Consider the following 6,656-nt stretch of genomic DNA (forward strand, 5'->3'; position numbering starts at 1 on the left):
CGTCAACAACCACACCACGACTCACACGTTGCTTCCACGAATATGCAGCTTAAATAACTTCCTTCCGGTTAATTAACAAAATCTATTTTGGCCCTTTATGTGCCCCCTAATTAGTGTATAAAAATTCTCTTTGGTACGATATTTTGGTATATAAAACTCCAAATTCTGGCAGAGTTAGAAAATTATAAGTTAGTATTAAAGGGAGTTATGAAGTGAGTCGTGTGCGTTTCTCCGGAGTTGAAATTTAGCCGTTTTTCAGCTATTAATCCCTTTTTCCCAAAGAAAACTAATTATTTTTATGTATATAACACTTTAATCTGACTGAATTAACGAAAATCAAATTTTAAAAAATAAAATAAAGTAAATAGAAAAAAAAATTTAAAATTATTCTCTGACCAGGACCAAACCCCTGAACACCGAGTTTACAAACTTCTTTACGCATAGCGCTAACATCCACACCATGACTCACACGTTGCTTCCACGAATATACAGCTTAAAGAACTTCCTTCATGATAATTAACAAAATCTATTTTGGCCCCTTATGTGCCCCCTAATTAGTGTATAAAAATTCTCTTTGGTACGATTATTTGGTATATAAAACTCTAATTTCGGGCAGAGTTAGAAAATTACAAGTTAATATTAAAGGGAGTTATGGAGTGAGTCGTTAGCGTTGCTCCGGAGTCGAAATTTAGCCGTTTTTCAGCTATTAATCCCTTTTTCCCAAAGAAAACTAATTATTTTTATGTATATAACACTTTTTCCACGCTGAATTATCGAAAAATAAATATTAAAAAACAAAATAAAGTAAACAGAAAAAAAAATTAAAATTTAATCTGTGACCAGGACCGAACCCCTGACCACCGAGTCAACAAACTTCTTTACCCTTAGCATCAACAACCACACCACGACTCACACGTTGCTTCCACGAATATGCAGCTTAAATAACTTCCTTCCGGATAATTAACAAAATCTATTTTGGCCCTATATGTGCCCCTTAATTAGTGTATAAAACTTCTCTTTGGTACGATTATTTGGAATATAAAACTCTAATTTCGGGCAGAGTTAGAAAATTATAAGTTAATATTAAAGGGAGTTATGGAGTGAGTCGTGTGCGTTGCTCCGGAGTCGAGGAGAAGAACCTCAACGCTGTAAGGGAGTGGAACAAACACCAACTGTATGAAGATAAAGATATAAGTCGGTTATACCACAGAAATCAAAATCATCACCTTCTTCGCACCATAAGCATTTAATGAATGGTTAACAGAAGTGAACTAACAACAGCAATATATTTTATTTATCAGGCTGATCAAAGTGGTCACCCACCCGCTTACTGACCACAGCCAGTAATACTTGACTTCGGTATTCTACTGGGAACCGTGTCTTTAAGATCAGTCCAATGCGGGACTCAAGCTTGAGAAGAACATCACAACGATGTATTCAGGATGGCGGTGTTGTTGTTGTAGCTCATTTACGTCGAAGTAGAGCTGCACAATGGGCTATTGGCGACGGTCTGGGAAACATCCCTGAGGATGATCCGAAGACATGCCATCATAATTTTGATCCTCTGCAGAGGGGATGGCATCCCCGCTTTGGTAGCCCGACGACCTGTACGTGAAGTCGAGCACTTTACGGTAGCACAGTTTAACGAGGACCAATACCGCAAACCCTCGGTTCCTTCGTAGACTGATCCAAGTGGTCACCCACCCGCATACTGACCGCAGCCAGTGATGCTTGACTTCGGTGATCTACTGGGAACCGTGTCTTAACGATCAGTCCACTGCGGGACAGGATGGCGCTGGAATCCTTACCCGTTACTTCCAATCTAGAGAGCGTTTGGTGGAATGTCGAGACCACTTGTCCAGGAAGGCCCCTTTTATCGTTCTGTAAAAAAGTAATTACCCTACAACCTCATATTTCCTCAGCACCTTTTGCTAGAATTTTTCCCAACCCTGCAAAGTAACCTCAGCTCACTCAAAGCACAGAGGATATATTACATATGAGTATTTTATTCATTGATACTTGCATGCTTGTGTGCTCAATTACATGCAAATGTTCAATTACATTACATGCATTCAATTATACAAGTACGACTTTTAAGTCTTTATTAGGTAGAAAGACAGATAGAACAATTCAAATAAGAACAATACGAAGATACATTCGGGGTAGGGCGGGTTTCGAACCCTCTACCTCCACGCTACGGAACGTTTGGCTCGTGGTTGTGGTTTATTTACATCATACTAGAGCTGCACAATGGGCTATTGGCGACGGTATGGGAAACACTCCTGAGGATGATCCGACGACATACCGTCTCAATTTTGATCCTTTGCAGAGGAGATGGCTTTGGTAGCCCAAGGACCTGCTCGCGAAGTCAAGCACTATACGATAGAACAGTTTAATGAGGACCAATACCGCAAACCTTCAGTTCCTTCGTAGACTGACTCAAGTGGGTCACCCACCCGCATACTGACCGCAGCCAGTGATGCATGACTTCGGTGATCTGCTGGGAACAGTGTCTTAACGATCAGTCCACTGCGGGACCACAGGGTGGCCCCAAAAACGCGAATAGCATAGATCCACTTCATCATCAACTCAACTCAGCTTTGACAGACAATAATTGCCAATCGTTATCGATATGAAAGGATATAAAATACGGGGCAAGACTGGGTTCCAGCGAGCTCTGCATATCTCTGCCTTGTTGTTGCTTTTTTTTTTATTTATGAGTTGGTAGATAGTGTATTTCGTCAAGCTTTACGTATCAAGATGGATGTAGTACGTGATTTTACGTCTGGTGTTTTTTTTTTCTTTTTTTGTCTTAAGGAAATTTTGAAGATCTTAAATTAATGTTCGCCAGCTATTACGATATTCTGGATGGTAGTTTATCGATGTCTCATCTGACGAGAACTTTAAAGTAAGTCTTTTTCTATTATTCACTACTTTTACATACTTAAAATTTTTCGTGATAATTGATGGCATGCTTGTTATTCTCAAATTCGGAATTTCTTTTAAGAATGATAAATATACCTCTTTAATTAACTTGCTGTCTTGTGAAATTTAAAAAGTATTTTTTTAATGAGATATTGGCGTGCTGAAAGTATTACTTTTAAAATTTTTAGTTGTTAAAATTATTTTTATATTATTGAGTAAAATTGACTTCCAATAATATTGCGATTGAGTGTTTATGAAAAACAGTAAAACGAGAGTTTTATGAAACAATAGATTTAAATATTTAAACTCTTTTTNGGTTGCACAAACTATTAATTTTGATTAAACAAAATCAATGTCTTCTATATTTACTTTTGGCGATTAAGCTGTAGTTTGTATAAATGAAGAACTTCCCTAGCCATTTGTCTGGACCAGTGGCGGTAACTATGGTAACGAGGTTAGTGGGTTAAGTAAAAACTATTTCTAAAATACAAAACGATATAAGTTTTAAAATTTTTGAGATGAATGAAATTACGATTTAATTTTTAGAAGTTTCTTATATTAGTTCTTACGTTAGGGGGTAGTTCTTACCATAGACAAACTATAGGTTTACAAGTCCGATTCATTTTTATTCGGTTTCGCAACACCATATATGTATCTAGGATCTTTCCTCTCCTTTTCTGCTCTTTCTTAGACCAGGGAAGTAAACTTTCGTTACGTCGTTTATTAGTTTTTCATGTAGTTAAGCAAATGTTTCAACCTTTAGCCAGTGCGATTAAGGCAAATGATTTTTTTCGAATTTAAAGTAAATCAATACTTAACTATTGTGAAATAATTTCTCCCTTGAAATGTGATTACTTTGTCTGCAAATTTTGCTCATAATTCTTAGGATGAATAATGGTGACTAACTGGTTTGCAGGGAAATTTTAATCTGGAATAGCAGGGAATTTTTTTAAATTCCTTCAAAACCTATGAAAACTAAAGGATGGAAAATTTCGTTTAGTCTAAAATTTACTTTCGAAACTTTCAGATAAAAAATTTCTTTATAGGGAGATTTCTTTATTGTCGCAGAGCGTTAGAGTTCTTGCAGAAAGATTTTTCTTATGAAAAGTAAAAAAATAAATACTTTTCATTTCTGCAGAAATTTTCACGTAATATTTGAATCATGCATTTAAATCACTTTTTGACGCGCTAAATTTACGCAGATTGTATCGTAACTCCATGTAATATTTAAATTTTATTGTCAGCAGTTATTGATGTTGATTTTCACGCGGAATTTAGATATCCCGATATATTTCAAACAATAGGGAACATTCGAATCGCGCATTTGACCATTTACTTCTTAAGGCGATAATTTAGCGAATTTTCAGCTGTTATTGCTATTGATTTCTCTAGCTTTTAAATCCGATAATTTTTTTATACAATATATATCTCCAATTCTTCTCAGACTTGGAGATTTTAATTTTACCGCATAAATATTTAGCACCGAACTCTAGTATTGTAGCATTAGTCTACATGGTGCGTAGCGTTTTTAAAAAGTGCTTAAAGATGCTTAATTTCGATTTTCGTTATTTAAAAGCCCTTAAAGGTGCTTTTGTCACTTGTTGTTTTTAAAAGTGCTTAATTTTCCCTTCTCGAAACATTTTTTTTTTCGTTACCATGTCTATTTTCGCCACGTATAAGCAAAAGCAAGCTTTTCACATTATTCTATTCAACTTTTATTCATTTCGGCGTACCGTCGGTCCACAGCGTATGAAAGCGCTAATCACTTTGCATGTTTTATGAAATGCATGAGAGTTCGTATGCGCGTCTACTGAGCTGGGTTCGGTGAGATATTTGCTATCTCATGTGCAACTCTGCTGCATTTTGCAAGATATTCTCAATTTCAGACTTCAATTTCCACCCTCTGATATCGAACCGAAAAATCACTCGATCATTTTATAACTGCTAATATAATAAAAAAAAAGTTCTTTGTCAGAAACTAGTTATTTTATCATGATCATCTAAAGTCTTTGAGATAATTTTTCATTTTGTTAATGTAGTATATAGTGCTTAAAAATATTTTTGAGTGCTTAAAAAGTACTTAAAAGGTGCGTATTTTTTGTTGAAAGATTTGGCTACGCACCCTGGTATAATTATTGATTTATTAGTTATAAGTATAAAATGTCATCAGCCAACCTAAATTCTATCACGCAAAAGTGTAAAAACATATGCCGTTGCATACAGCAAATTTTATATTTTTCATGACATTTGCTATTTCCTTGCAGGATCCAAGAATCTACCATAAAATAGATGTTTGATATTCTACTATCGAAAGTGGCTTATGCTAGATTAAAAATCTATTCCTTGCAGAAGAATGTTGATTATCGTTATCAGATTTAGATGGGTAAGTAAGCTTAGATTTATTTTGATCCAATTAAGAAATTGTTTAATAAATTTCATATAACACTTGAAAGATCGAAATTTAGTAAATACTTAAATTGCCCAAAAGCAGTCAAAATGACTACCTTGTGAAAGAATAGCTAATGTATAAAAAAAATTGGTTAAAATTTTTAATATCTTTTACATAACTTTAAATCCTCGTATAATAAAACTTTAAATCTTTATATAACTTTAAATCTTTCTTTCATAGATTTGCAGTTATATAAAAAGTTATTAGTAAATATTAACAATAAAAAAGATTATGTTGTACAAAAAGTCATAAAATTCTAAGAAATTTTTTCATTACATGCATCATTGTTTTTCTAATCGAAATTAAAAAGCAGTCAAAATGACTTGAAAGACCGATCTAGTGTTAATGTATCTGTGTTAATGTATCTATTCTAGTCTATCATTTATTGAATTATAAAACACTTTACTCATTGAACTATTCCATAAATAAAAATTTAAGGTATTAGACTAGGCAAAAAATAGGTTATTTCAACGAAAATTTAGGCTTTTATTAACCTTGTTTGATTTCAACGAGGAGAATCCTTTGAGGAGAATCAAATTTTCAAAATCCTTTTTGATCTCCGATTTTTAGAAATTATGGTAGTTTTTCCATACTGATAAATGAAAATGAAGGTACGGCCATATTATTAGATGCACTATAAGATTCTATGTAAAATCTTAATTATCAGGTGATACTATACAACTTTATTGTTTTTAATCGACTGAAACCGGTTTGCACTTGTTTACGTGAGTGTATTAATTGGTTAACATTGAAGTGCAAAACGTTAAAATTAAATACAAACAGGAAGTATATAAAAACTCTTGAATTAAAACCCATTACATGTGTGTTTAAAGATAAAAGTATTGCCTTTATGCAAAACATGCAATTATTATAGCACTACAGTGGGTTTAATTATTATGTATATAAATATAATACGTGATATAATAAATATTCTATATTTGTCTTTTAATCAATCGTTTATTTTATATCGCCTAATTTAGTGAAATGCTAGACGAACGTAAAAAAGTGCAAACCGGTTTCAGTCGCGTAAAAACAATAAATCTGGATAATATCTGATAATTAAGATTTTACATAGAATCTAATAGTGCGTCTAATTTGGCAAGGAGACTGCTGAAGACACTTAAATATTTAAGCTTTGAAAATTTAACCTTTTTTTATTTGAATAAATTACAACTTATTTAACATTATATAAATTTTATTTATTAAGAAAAGTATCTTTCTGAAATTTTCGCAATATTGTTTGTTCTCAGAATTTTAAAATTTAAATGCATTTTCTGAACAT

At 33.3% G+C, this 6,656-nt stretch overlaps 1 long non-coding RNA gene across 1 annotated transcript; it reads left to right on the plus strand.

Annotated features, from left to right (window-relative positions):
• The first annotated feature begins 2,547 nt into the window (after positions 1-2,547).
• LOC110282974 (uncharacterized) lies at positions 2,548-5,295 on the plus strand. Its single transcript, XR_011636288.1, has 2 exons — positions 2,548-2,908; positions 5,190-5,295. It is a non-coding gene; the product is annotated as an uncharacterized lncRNA (long non-coding RNA).
• Positions 5,296-6,656: the final 1,361 nt, after the last annotated feature.

This window comes from Parasteatoda tepidariorum, chromosome 2, assembly GCF_043381705.1.
Source record: "Parasteatoda tepidariorum isolate YZ-2023 chromosome 2, CAS_Ptep_4.0, whole genome shotgun sequence".
NCBI classification, from domain to species: domain Eukaryota; kingdom Metazoa; phylum Arthropoda; class Arachnida; order Araneae; family Theridiidae; genus Parasteatoda; species Parasteatoda tepidariorum.